Genomic DNA, 14,692 nt, shown 5'->3' with positions numbered 1-14,692 from the left:
GACAAAGGGGGTAGCTTCTTCTGTCAAGTTTGTACAGCCATGATCATTCCCCCTCCTTCATTTGAGCCAAGAGTGGAGCCCTTGCCCATGAGCTGAGTAGATTATATTCTCTCTCTCTCTCTCTCTCTCTGTCTCTCCCTCTCCAGAATTTGAACTGTGAACACAAAATCTAGGAGTTCGTTGGTGGTGGTCCCTGAATCTGGAAGGTCATATTTCTCAGAAACTGGTATGATTTTCACTTTTGAGTCATGTGTGTTGAAAAGCTAGTTGAGAGAGCAGGTTTACAGAGAAAATGAAGAGAATGGAGCAGCACAAAAAGAAAACCAGAGGTAAGAGAACATGTTGACTCATAGAGAAAAAGAATAAACTGCTATTTTAGTAGGTATTTTCTAGTTTCTGATTCTAGAATTTCTTGAAACCTAGTTCTATTTCCTCACGTTGGGTTTCATGACATAACCTGGTAGCTCTTATCCTTAGGCTCCTCAATTCAAGCCATCCTCTTTCCTGTATTCAATGCTCTCCAAAGGGATGTGTGTTATATACATGAGTACTGAATAAACAAAGGAGCCCTGGTGGCACAATGGTTAAGAGCTTAGCTGCTAACTGAAAGGCTCCAAGAGAGAGAGACCTGGCAATCTGCTCCCATAAAGATTACAGCCTCGACAAAAAAAGACCAGACTTACTTGCCTGACAGGGACTGGAGAAACCCCAAGAGTATGGCCCCCAGATACCCTTTTAGCTCAGTAATGAAGTTATTCTTGAGGTTCACCTTTCAGTCAGAGATTAGACAGGCCCATAACAAAAAACGAGACTAAAGGGGCACACCAGCCCAGGGGCAAGGACTGGAAGGCAGGAGGGGACAGGAAAACTGGTAATAGGGAACCCAAGGTTGACAAGGGAGAGTGTTGACATGTCGTGGGGTTGTTAACCAATGTCATAAAACAATATGTGTACTAACTGTTTAATGAGAAGCTAGTTTGTTCTGTAAACCTTCATCTAAAATTCAATTTAAAAAAAAGAAAAAAAAAAAAGATTACAGCCTAAAAAACCCTATGGGATAATTCTACTCTGTCACATGGGGTCAAAATCCGTCAAAAATTGACTTGATGATACCTAACAATAATTGAATACATATACAAAGAAAGGAAGGAAGGGAGAAAAAGGGAGGTAAAGAAGAGAGAGAAGGAGGAAAGTTCCTTCTCTCATAGGTAATTGAGGAACCAAAAATAAATATACAAAAAAATATAATAAGGCAGAATTTTACAGTTTTGGATCAGAACTATTATAAAATGTCCATACTATTAAGTAGATGCATTTTATTCTTCAGAATGAGTTAGTCAATATTGAGGCAGAGTAGAGTTAAAGTATATATATGAGTTTTGTACAACTAAGATTCATGAGCTGAAATACAATTTTGGTACATATAATAATTTTCTCACTTATTTTTGAAACAGTCATGTTTCTTTTTCAGGTTAAATAACTTAAAGATTTTATGTTAATGAAATTTTCTCAGGAAAAAAAAATAATATGGATAAGTGCCAAATTAACGTTACAGGCAATAAATCTTTTAGTTCTAGAAAGAAAGTTTTCTTCTAAAGAGTGGGATCAGATTGGATTTATGAAGAGGATGGGATTTTAATTGCAGCTTAAATTATTTGTAGAGGCAAAGATATATAACGACCAATATGCACATACAAGAAAGCTCAAATACTACCATGTCCAGAGGGTACTTCCTTTTGATTGAAGTTTAAGGTCTATGAGTTAGTTTCAGATTGTGGAGAACCTTCAAAGCTAAATTTAGGAGTTTATTATGTAATAAGGAAACTTTGAAATTTGAGAGGCAGGGAAGGATGACACAGGATAAAATAGAGATTAATTTGGAAGGGGACACCAGTTAGTAAATGAAATAAGTAGAATAAATGAAAATTCTAATATAATCCAATGTGGAAATTTTTTGATACACAGCATTACCTCTTTGGAAATTATGCTTCTTACATCAGCCCAGTAGCTGAGAGCTAAGTACAAGGCATTTCCCAGAAAAGTTTCCCTGACCAACCCCACCTCAAAACAAGAAGAGTTCCAGTGTTTTTGCTGTATGCTCTGATTGCCTTTCACTTCCCCTCCCATTTCTCAATTCATTGCAAGATATTATTATGACTTATTTAATCACCTGCTTTCTCCACTGAACTGAAAGCTCCATGAAAACCATCATGTTCTTTATTCCCAGCACGACTCACACTGGGTAGGTGCTTATTACTTTTTTTTAATTTAGAGATCTTGTCATTGGGTAAGGTCAGAGAGCTCTAAAGGGCAATCTGGTGCTTGCCTTCTATCCTGTACATTGTTGTTATTAGGTGCCTTCCAGTTGATGCTGTCTCATATCAACCCCATGTGATAGTAGAATGGCCCCATAGGGTTTCCTTAGTGGTAATCTTTATGAGCAGATTGTCAGATCTTTTCTCCTGCGGAGCCACTGGTTTTATCTGGTTTATCTATCACTGATAGATTACCGTGCTATCATACAGCTAGAGAGAAAATGAGTCATTTATTTGTAGCTTCCTTTGAGATGTAATCACAGTTATGAATTCTGTTATATTCCTTCTGTACAGCCTTATAAGGCCCTTCCTAGTTCCTGAAAGGAAGGCAAGGAAGGAAGATGTGCCTTTTCTGAAATACATGCTAAATGAAAGATCAAAATTTCTCCACTCAGGCAAGCAAGCTAAGCGTTCCACCAATGATGAATATTGAAGCAATGATTATTCAATGCATTAGTTTTCAGTAAATACTAATAAGAAGCTATAAACTTTCACTTAAATTTTTCCAAAAGAGTTCTGTTCACATTTTATGTTTGCATGACACTTTGTGGTAAATATTGCATTTATGATGTACACTCACCTCAAAACTTTTAAGCTCTCCTGAACCTGAGTTTATACCCACTTGATCAAAAAATAGTTACTTTAAGTTATTGTGTAAAATGTTCTAGGAAAAATGGTCTATAGTTCTCTACCTGAAAAAGAAAAAATTATACTAGATTTCCATAAAATTAGTTCACCAGGCCTGTTTTACATGAATTAATCATTGCTCTTTAATCTATGGATTTTAAACTTGTTCAATAATTATGTATCAGTGTAAGTATTGTTTGTCTTTAATTTCAAGTTACAATTTAACTTGAATTGTACAGATTTGTCCTTAACAAATGACTTCAGTGATGAAGTTAACTCTCAACAAAATCAATTTGGAATTAATATACACTTAAGAATTAAACCGGTCATCAAAGAAAAATAAACAGGCCACTTCTTTAAAAAACAAACAAAAGTAAAAACGTATTTCCTTGGTGACTGCCCAGATCTATTATATTCCTAAAGCATCTTTCACTTTCTGAATTTAGTTCATTCAAAAGATAAAATTACAGTGCACTAAGATTATTGGTCCATGTTCAATCACTTCAGTAAGTAGCATCTGATCAAGAACTGACAGATCAAGCTGCACTGGAGAGATTGGCGAAAAACAAGGCCGAAGGAATCGACAGAATACTAATTGAGATATTTCAACAAATGGATGCAGTGCTGGAGGTGCTCACTCTTCTATGCCAAGAAACTAGGACAGCTCCCTGGCCAATCAACTGGAAGACATCTTTATTGTGCCCATTCCAAAGAAAGGTGATCCAACAGAATGTGGAAATTATCAAACAATATCATTAATATCACACACAAGTAAAATTTTGCTGAAGATCATTCAAAAACGGTTGCAACAGTACATTGACACGGAATTGCCAGAATTTCAAGCTGAATTTAGAAGAGAACACAGAATGAGGGATATCACTGCTGATGTCAGATGATCTTGGCTGAAAGCAGAGAATACCAGAAGGATGTTTACCTGTGTTTTATTGACTACGCAAAGGCATTCGATTGTGTGGATCATAACAATGTATGGATAACATTGCGAAGAATAGAAATTCCAGAACACTTAATTGTGCTCTTGAGGAAACTGTACATAGACCCTGAGGCAGTTGTTCGAACAGAACAATGAGTTACTGTGTGGTTTAAAGGTGTGCGTCAGGGTTTTATCCTTTTACCATACTTATTCAACCTGCATGATGAGCAAGGAATCCAAGAAGCTAGATTATGTGAAGAGGAATGTGACATCAGGATTGGAGGAAGACTCATTAACAACATGCCATAGACAGTTGACACAATTTTGCTTGCTGAAAGTGAAGAAGAATTGAAGCACTTACTGGTGAAGATCAAAGACTTCAGCCTTCAATATGGATTACAGCTCAATGTAAAGAAAACAAAAATCCCCACAACTGGACCAATAGGCAACATCATGATAAACAGAAAAAAGATTGAAGTTGTAAAGAATTTAATTTTACTTGGATACACAATCAACACTCATGGAAGCAGCAGTCAAGAGAACAAAGGACGCGCTGTATTGGGCAAATCTGCTGCAAAAGGCCTCTTTCAAGTGTTAAAAAGCAAAGACGTCACTCTAAGGACTAAGGTGCGCCTGACCCAACCCACAGTATTTTCAATTGCCTCATCTGCAAGGGAAAGCCGGACAATGAATAAGGGAGACCAAAGAATAATTGACGCCTTTGAATTACGGTGTTGGTTAAGAATATTGAATATACTCTGGACTGCCAGAAGAATGAACAAATCTATCTTGGAAGAATTATAGCCAGAACACTCCTTGGAAGCGAGAATGGCTAGACTTAGTCTCACGTAATTTGAACATGTTATCAGGAGGGACCCGTCCCTGGAGAAGGACATCATGCTTGGGAGAAGGTCAGCAAATAAGAGGAAGAACCTCAATGAGCTGGATTGACACAATGGGCTCAACAATGGGCTCAAGCATAATGATTGTGAGGATGGACCAGGCAGTGCCTCCTTCTATTGTACATAGAGTTGCTATGAGTAAGAAACCTACTGGATGGCACCTAGCAACAGAACGAGATTATCTCATGTACAAATTCCTGAAATATTCAACACATCAATGGACCTTACCCATATGCAAGGAAAATGTGAAAAGTTCAACAACTATTGCTAAGTCATCAAAACTTCTTTCTCCCAATAAGTAAACAGACTGTACTAAGTATGTTATCTGTAATCTCTCTCTGGCCCAAATCTGAAGCTTTTCTCCAGTTATGGTCCTCTTCTTTTTGGCTACTTCACATTAAAAATTAGAAGGAAGGGCAATACAATCATACCTAGATAATGCACAAGTTGGATGAATAAAACCTTGAGATTTGGAGAATTATCTATGATCACAAACTTTGAATCCTAGCCCACTTGCACCTATTCCTGAAACGGCATATTGCAATTCAAAAATAGAATGTGTTGTTTAGTCTTTTACTTGAGGCCATGGAAATTATTTTAGGAATTTTAATAATTATCTATGTTGTAGCGGAAAAGTGATCAGATGTATTTGGTATATTATTTTCCTGAAAAATATTCCACTGTTAACAAAACAGCTTTAGCACTTAAACTAAAATTAAGAAGCTTAAAATTAAAGGAGATTTCTCCTGCATCAGAATAATCTCAAATACTCAAAAAAGCCTTAATAAGAAATTACCACAGAACTTCTTTCTTACATAAATAGCTGGAATTTGTCTCAATATAATAATTTCTAGTTATTGTTTCTACTACTAGCCCCCGAAATAACACTGATGTCTTTCTTTCAAATATCCTTCGCCAAGTTGATTACGACTCGTAGTGACCCTATACGACAGAGTAGAACAAACTGTCCCATAGGGTTTCCAAGGCTGTAATTTTTATGGAAGCTGACTGCCACATCTTTCTGCTACAGAGTGGCTGGTGGATTCTAACCACCGGCCTTTTGGTTAGCAGCTGAGCGCTTAACCACTGCACCATACACGGCTCCTTTTTCCCTCAAATAAATAATGACAAAATTATATATTTTCTATTCTAGGCTAAGCATTTATTCATTCCTTCAAGAAACAATTATTCAGTGCCTATACCAAACATCATTTTGGACCATAACAGACATGGTCCCTACACCAATGGAGCTTGCACTGTAATAAAACATTTCTAAATTCTCCAAGGTTATTTTAGATATAGGCTCCAGAACATTAGCACACTTATTATGCTTATCTTTGCTGCATGTCAGTTCCCCCCCCTTAGAACAAATAAACGAAATGAATAATTAAATCTCTAACTTGATAATATTATATATTATTTTATACTAATATATATAGTATTTATATATATTTATTATACTATATACTATGCTGTCTTATTTTATTTTATATTATTTATTTATATATGTTGTACTGTGGTATATCTTTATATTGTATAGTGTACATGCCCATTCACATATGCATATATCAACACAAAATATCAAACGATGAGTTCATTCTTCTTCTGGATGCTATTCTGACTCATCTAAAACAATGCTTCAATGCTTTTGTTTTTTGTGCTTGTATGAACACTAGACTTGAGATCAAAATAAATCATTTTGACTCTCTAAGTTTACATTGTTGCCTAACCCCCCTCCAAAAGAAAAAAAAAAAAAAAACAAACCCGTTGCCGTCTAGTTGATTCTGACTCATAGCGACCGTATAGGACAGAGTAGAACTGCCTCATAGAGTTTCCAAGGAGCAGCTGGTGGATGCAAACTGCCAACCTTTTGGTTAGACCTTAACGCTTAACCACTGCACAACCATGGCTCCATATTTACATAGAATGTTATATTTTTTAATAAAATTACGCAAGTTAAAATTACGTTAGCTATTTTGTTGTTGTTTTTGTTAGGTGCCATCAAGTTGGTTCTGACTCATAGCGACCCTATGCACCACAGAAATACTGCCCGGTCCTGCGCCATTCTCACAGTCGTTGTTGTACTTGAACCCATTGTTGCAGCCACTGTGCCAAATCCATCTCATTGAGGGTCTTCCTCTTTTTCGCTGACCCTGTATTTTACCAAGCATGATGTCATTCTCCAGGGACTGATCCCTCCTGACAACATGTCCAAAGTATGTAAAACGTACTCTCGCCATCCTTCCTTCTAAGGAGCATTCTGGTTATACTTCTTCCAAGACAGATTTGTTCGTTCTTTTGGCAGTCCATGGTATATTCAGTATTCTTCGCCAACACCACAATTCAAAGGAGTCCATTCTTCTTTGGTCTTCCTTATTCATTTTCTAACTTTCGTATGTATATGATGCGATTGAAAATACCATGGCTTGGGTCAGGCGCACCTTAGTCTTCAAGGTGACTTCTTTGCTTTCCAACACTTTAAACAAGTCTTTTGCAGCAGATTTGCAAAATGCAATGCGTCTTTGGATTTCCCGACTGTTGCTTCCACAAGTGTTGATTGTGGATCCAAGTAGAATCAAATTCTTGACAACTTCAATCTTTTCTCCATTTATCATGATCTTGCTTACTGGTCCAGTTCTGAGGATTTTTGTTTTCTTTATGTTGAGGTGTAATCCATACTGAAGTCTGTGGTCTTTGATCTTCACCAGTAAGTGCTTCAATTCTTCTTCACTTACAGCAAGCAGTGTCATCTGCATATGGTAGGTTGTTAATGAGTCTTCCTCCAGTCCTGATGCCTCATTCTACTTTATATAGTCCAGCTTCTCAGATTATTTGCTCAGCATACAGAAGGTAAATGTGGAAGAAGGAAGACAGGTCTGACTATTTTTAGGTTGACCAATCCACTGAGATTTGTCTGTGGACTTTCATTCATTTGAAAATAAAAGTATTTTCTACATTATTTTTATCCCCACTCCTCTACCCTCAGGATATTTATCCAAGGGGGAATTTATTAGTTCTCTATTGCTGTGTAAAAAATTACCACAATATTAGAGGCTTAAAACAACACCCATTTATTGTCTCACAGTTTGTGGAGATCAGAAGTCTGGGCTCTGCATAGCTAGCTCTGCTCAGGGTTTCACAGGTAGCAATGAACATGTCAGCTGAAACTCTAGTCTCATCTGAGGCTCAGGAACTTCTTCCAAGTTCACTAGCAGATTAACTTGGAAGTGTAAGTGGTCATTAGCAAAACTCTTTTTATTGCAGCTTTAGAAATCACAGTGGCTTGCTTCTTCAAAGCCAGCAGGAGAGAGTGTCTCTGACTGTTAGAAACTCTTTTAAAGGGATCACCTGATAGGTCAGCCCCACCCAGAATAATCTCCCTTTTGTTTCATCCAGGGTCAATTGATTAGGGGAACCTTAACTACAACTGCAAAAAACCCTTAACCTTTGCTATATAAGATAATTTACTCACAGGAGAGTCATCATCATATTCACAGATCCTGTCCACCCTCAAGCAGAGGGGATTATACAGGGCATGTAATGCAGGAGTTCAGAATCTTGAGGCCATCCTAAAATTCTGCCTACTATATAGAGAAAAGTTAAATCACTTCAATAATTCACCAGCAGAATTTTAGAACAATCATTAGCATTTATGTGTTCCATACTTCCTCACTCTAAAACTGTTCAAAATAAAATTTTAATTTTACACCTATTTATTCCAACCTTCAATTTCAGCATAACTCCTCTCTTTCCCCCTCTCTTCAGTCGCCCTGTCCTCCAAATCCTTGGTACCATGTCTTTTCTCCTGCTGTGATCTTGAGTTGCTGAGGTGATTTCCAGAGAGGGCAGGAACATTGGTGCTTTGGCAATCTGGCACATAGCCTCAGCCCTCATTACTGAATGCAGTTGTACATATTAAAGCAATAAATCATTCTAGTGAATACTCCGTGTCAAATGCACCTTCACTTACATGAAATTAGAACATTAACTTGGGATTCCTGAAAAAAAAACCATTTTTCCACTTAAATTTGTTCTCCCCACCAATCTGCAAACACACTTTGCTATCCTTTTCTTCTTTTAAGAGATGTGCTTTTCAGAACTTAATCAAATAAAATTTAAAAAAGAGTGACATTTGAGAGTATATTCCCCAAGTCTTCTTGGGGAATAACCCAGATCTCCTCGGACCAAACTATCCAATAATTCCCCTAACTCACTCCATTTCTGGTATCTATGGCATCTTCAACATCTACACAGTGAACTACAATTTTTATCACAGCACAAAGAGTAAAGTGTTTGATGTATATGAGCTGCATAGAATTGAACTATACTACTTTTTAACCAGAGGACATCAGTGGTTCAGTGGTAGAATGCTCACCTTCTCTGCAGGAGACCTACTTTCCTTCCCAGCCAATGCATCTGATGTGCAGTCACTGCCCATCTGTCAGTGGTGACTTGTGTGTTGCTACGATGCTGAACAGTTTTCAACAAAGTTTCTAGACTAAGATGTACTAGAAAGAAAGGCCTGGCGATTTACTGCCAGAAAAAATCAGACAATGAAAACTCTATGGATGACAAAGGTTTGATCCCCAGGACAGTATTTCATTCTGTTGTGCATGGGGTTTCCATGAGTTCAGGCGACTCAATGGCAGCTAAAAACAACAGGAACAACTTTTTAACCCAGAATTCAAGGCTCTCCCATATACTTGCACATAACTTCCAAAACTTTTCTGCTCCCATCTTCTTCCATTCCTCAGTGCCTCAGTGAGACAGAGTTCTTACCATGCTCTTCATTCCTGCAGTGTCTCACTTCTACACTTGACTTCCACCAGCCTTAAAGGGGGCCATCCCATTGCAATGCCACTTGCTTTGTGGAAACTTCCCTGATTCAACTCACTTCTCATTCCACCAGTTGAGAGCAATACTCCCTCCTTTGAACACTCATAGTACTTCATCTAATACTCAGTAAAGTGACTATTATGTTCTGCCTCATATTATAGTTGTTTATGTCAACACTTTAGACCTGCTACTTGATTCTATGCTTCTTGAGGTACAATAGATACTAAGGAAATAAATGCTCCTTTAAAGTATCAAAAAGTCCTATAAAAATTTAAAAAGTTATCACAATGTTTTAAAATTATTCAATAATAATTTTGTATCTCAATACTTTCTGCAACATTAGCTAGTTAATAATAAAAGGTAGTGATAGACTTATCTCTTTTGTTTTTGGTTTCATCATCATACTATGCTAATGAGGTCATACAAGTGTAGGGTGAGCCTTAAACCTAATCCCTTCTGATGGCTTATAAAAAGGAAAACAGACTTAGAGTGACACAAACACATGGGGGAAATAGGCCATGTGAGGATGAGCCTATAAGCCAGGAATGCCAAGAAACACCTGGAGCTACTGATATGAAGGGTCCCTTCTTTAGAGCCAATGCTCTGATTTGAACCTCTAGCCTCCAAACCTGTGAGACAATAAATTTCTGTTGTTTAAAGCCACACCCACATGGTATTTTTGTTACAGCAGCACTAGGAAACTAAGTCAGATGTTATATTTTATATACTCTAAATGCATTCTCATAAAGCATCATCCGATTAAAGTTTAAAAGGAAATTAACCCTATTTTTAGTGCCTTTGTTACTGATCATACTACATGCTGAGGGAATCCCAGATGACCTAGGTTTATAAGTTAGAATTTCTGTTTATAATTGAAATATTCATTTTAAAGGGAAATAGATCTTAAGACTTCATTAATTCAGTTATAATTATGTGTGGTGGTAAGGAGGTACCAGGGTGAAACAGAAAAAGTAGAAGAAGTTTCTATTCAGCCTACTGATGATTACTTTCCTTGTTTTGACCTTCCAGTGTCAGAAATTTAAATTTTGTTTGCTTTCTTTACAGGGAACACTTAAACATTTAGCTTATCTAAGGTGCAGTGACCTGAATAATAGAAGTGGAGAAAACTGCTAATTTAGAGATTTTAAATGGATAAACCTTTTAAATGGATTATGGAAATTTAAACATAACAGATCAGCTTTAATCATGTAGTTAATGAACCTCCACAATTTAACTGTGAACTTTTCAAATTTTGGGTTAAGTTTATATTCAAAGTCAAGTACGTATAAGCCAAGGGTACATAAGAAACAATTCAAAGGTCTTCACAACTTTCTGGGACTTCTGACAATCCCCTTGAATTCATAATGTTTTCTGCAAACAAGTTTAGTAACCAAGTTTATCTTAACCTACTTCATTTAAATTTTTATTAGAACTTGGCTTCCTACTATAGCGTAAGTTTATTTGATACAGAGATTTGTACTTTGATAATCATTTCTCTTTCTATTCTTATGAGTTACACATAGGCTGTAGTCAATAAATGTCCAGTGAATAAAACTGTGTAGTGCCTCGGACCATGCTACTATTTTTCAACATGATTACTACGGAGAACATATGGAACGTGAACCCTGCCCTAAAAATTCTCATCATCTTTCTCATCATTACCTGTTAAAGCATTTCATCATAGTTTGAATCGTTTATGTTAGAGGTTGGCTGAGGCCTGGAATAGAGAATGAAAATGTGACAAATGGCCACTTATTGGTCATTAAGTATCATGATTAGAGCAGCCTGCCTCTCAGAGTGAGGGTCAACAGGAAGAAATGAAACCATCCTTTAGAATATCCTCTTGATAGGAATGAAGCTGTTCATTATCTGATCATTAGAGTCCATGCCAAATAACACATAACTTTCACATAACCCAACTCCTAGTTGTTCATTTAGTCATTGGCTTAAATAGGAAGCAATGAAAAAAGCAAGTAAATAAGCAACTGTACGATCTTCAAATCCCCATCTAAGTGCAGGATGATATTTAATGACAGCAAAATAGCTCAGGGCAAATCACTATTGAGCAACTGAGCCCAACTCTAAGATCATATGTGGCAACCAGGCCACATATAGAAACTACAGTTATTGGTTAAGCTAAAACTTGTGATAATTAATTTTTAGCATGCTATCTTGCCTCACTATTAAAATAATGAATATCAAAGAATTAGGCTGAAATGATTGGGGTAAAAAAATTCCATCAAAAGAAGTATACAAGTACAAACTGAAGAATTGCCATGTATAAGGATGGTGAATGGAGAAAGAGAAGAAACTAGTAAATGAAATTGGAGGCCCAGATGGTAAATCTAGAAATAACATAAAAATGGACACAAACAGTGACAACAGAAACTAAATGTCTTCTTTATAGCAGCAAGAAATGGCACGATTCTTTATTGGGTATCTGAGAGTTCTGAGTTATCATAAAATTTTCAGAAATCCACTTTGTGACCTTGGAAATATCAGCTAATTCATATGAATCTGTCTCTTCATTAAAAAGAAGTGATTATTGTTACCTGCCCTACTTTATTGGGTAATTGGTAGGAATCAAGAAGCTGCTTTAGAAAAGTAGAACTATTTTTGGAAGCCTATAGGATTGCTATGAGTTGAAATCAACTGGATGGCAATGGGTTTGGTTTTTTGGTTAGAGTTGAACAGCCAGGAGGAATTATGGGTGAACTCATTCTTCCACTTGGTTCAGGTCCTGGCACCAATGTCAGGAAGATAAGATATCTCTGGTAAGAGATGTTACATGTAAAAGATTCTTGAGATGGTCTTTGGTTCCTTGGCTTTACTTCTTTGGGTTGTGTGCTTGAAGGGCTGGACTATTTTGATGTCAAGAATGCCTTTAGTTTCAAGTGTACATTTTTAGACATCTGTTTCTCTCTTTTCTATTGAGCTGGTCTCCCTGCTCCATGAGAGTTATCTTTGTATCTACAGAACTAGAAGGATCTGGGTAAGGCCTAGTAAAGGGGAGAAAAGGAATCCAAAGGCTTAGCATTTTCTTTTTTTTTTCATTTTTTATTGTTGTAGTTTAAGTGAAAGTTTACTATTCAAGTTAGTCTCTCAAACAAAAATATATATATACTTTGTTATGTGACCCTAATTGCTCTCCCTATACTGTGACAGCACACTCCTTCTTTCCACCCTAGATTTCCCATGTCAATTCAACCAGCTCCTGATCCTCTCGGCCTTCTCATCTCACCTCTGCTAACAGAAGCTGCCCATTTAGTCTCATGTATTTACTTGAGCTAAGAAGCACACTCTTCACGAGTACCATTTTATGTCCCACAGTCCAGTCCAATCTTTGTCTGAAGAGTTGGCCTCGGAAACTGTTTTACTTCTGGGTTGGCAGTGAGTCCGGGGGCCATGCTTTCTAGGGTTCCTCCAGTCTCAGTCAGACCATTAAGTCTGGTCTTTTTACTAGAATTTGAGTTCTGCATCCCACCCTTCCCCACCTCCATCAGGGACTCTCTGTTGTGTTCCCTGTCAGGGTGGTCATTGGTGATGGCCGGGCACCATCTAGTTCTTCTGGTCTTGGGCTGATGAAGTCTCTTGTCTATGCGTCCGTTTCTGTCTCTTGGGCTCATATTTCCCTTGTGTCTTTGGTGTTCTTCATTCTCCTTTACTCCAGGTGATTGGGACCAATTGATGCCTCTTAGATGGTCGCTTGCTAGCTTTTAAAACCCCAGATGCCACTCACCAAAGTAAAATGAAGAACATTTTCTTAACAAACTTTGTTATGCCAATCTACCTAGAAGTCCCCTGAAAGCATGGTCTCCAGACCCCCACCCCTACTACTCTGTCCCTCAATCTGTTTGATTGTGTTCAGGAAACTTCTTAGCTTTGGTTTAGTCCTGTTGTGCTGGCTTCTCCTGTAGTGTGTGCTGTCCTTCCCTTCACCTAAGATAATTCTTGTCTACTATCTGGTTAGTGAATAACCCTGTCCCTCCCTCCCCACCCTTGTAACCATCAAAGAATGTTTCCTTTTGTGTTTAAACCTTTTCTTGAGTTCTTATAATAGTGGTGTTATAGAATATTTGTCCTTCTGTGACTGACTAAATTCACTCAGCATAAAACCCTCCAGATTCCTCCATCTTATGTTTCACAGCTTCATCGTTGTTCTTTATTGTTGCATAGTATTCCATTGTGTGAATATATCATAATTTGTTTTTCCATTCGTCCTTTGATGGGCACTTAGGTCGTTACCATTTTTTGCTATCATGAACACTGCTGCAGTGAACATGGGTGTGCATATATATATTTGTGTGACGGCTCTTATTTCTGTAGGGTATATTCCAAGGAGTGGGATTGCTGGATCGTATGGTACTTCTATTTCTAGCTTTTTAAGGAAGTACCAAATCGATTTCCAAAGTGGTTGTACCATTTTACATTCCCACTAACAGTGTATAAGTGTTCCAGTCTCTCCACATCCTCTCCAGTATTTATTATTTTGTGTTTTTTGGATTGATGCTAGCCTTGTTGGGGTGAGTTGGTATCTCACTGTAGTTTTGATTTGCATTTCTCTAATAGCTAATGATTGTGAGCATTTTTTCATGTGGCTGTTAGCCACTTGAACGTCTTCTTTGGCAAAGTGCCTGTTCATATCCTTCCCCCATTTTTTTAATTGGGTTATTTGTCTTTTTGTTGTTGAGGTATTGCTGTATCTTGTAGATTTTAGAGATTAGATGCTGATCGGATTTGTCGTAGCCAAAAATTGTTTCCCAGTCTGTAGGTTGTCTTTTGATTCTTTTGGTGAAGTCTTTTGATGAGCACAAGTGTTTGATTTTTAGGAGCTCCCAGTTATCTAGTTTCTCTTCTGGTGTTTGTGCATTGTTATTTATGGTTCGTATTGTGTTTATGCCATGTTTTAGGGCTACTAGCATTGTTTCTATTTTTTTCTTCCATAAACTTTATTGTTTTTGATTTTATAGTTAGGTCTTTGATCCATTTTGAGTTAGTATTTGTGCATGGTGTGAGGTATGGGTCTTGTTTCAGTTTTTTGCAGATGGATATCCAGTTATGCCAGCACCATTTGTTAAAGA

The sequence above is a fragment of the Trichechus manatus genome, unplaced genomic scaffold (genome assembly GCF_000243295.1).
Source record: "Trichechus manatus latirostris isolate Lorelei unplaced genomic scaffold, TriManLat1.0 scaffold00032, whole genome shotgun sequence".
Lineage (NCBI taxonomy): Eukaryota > Metazoa > Chordata > Mammalia > Sirenia > Trichechidae > Trichechus > Trichechus manatus.
This window is presented reverse-complemented; position numbering follows the sequence as displayed.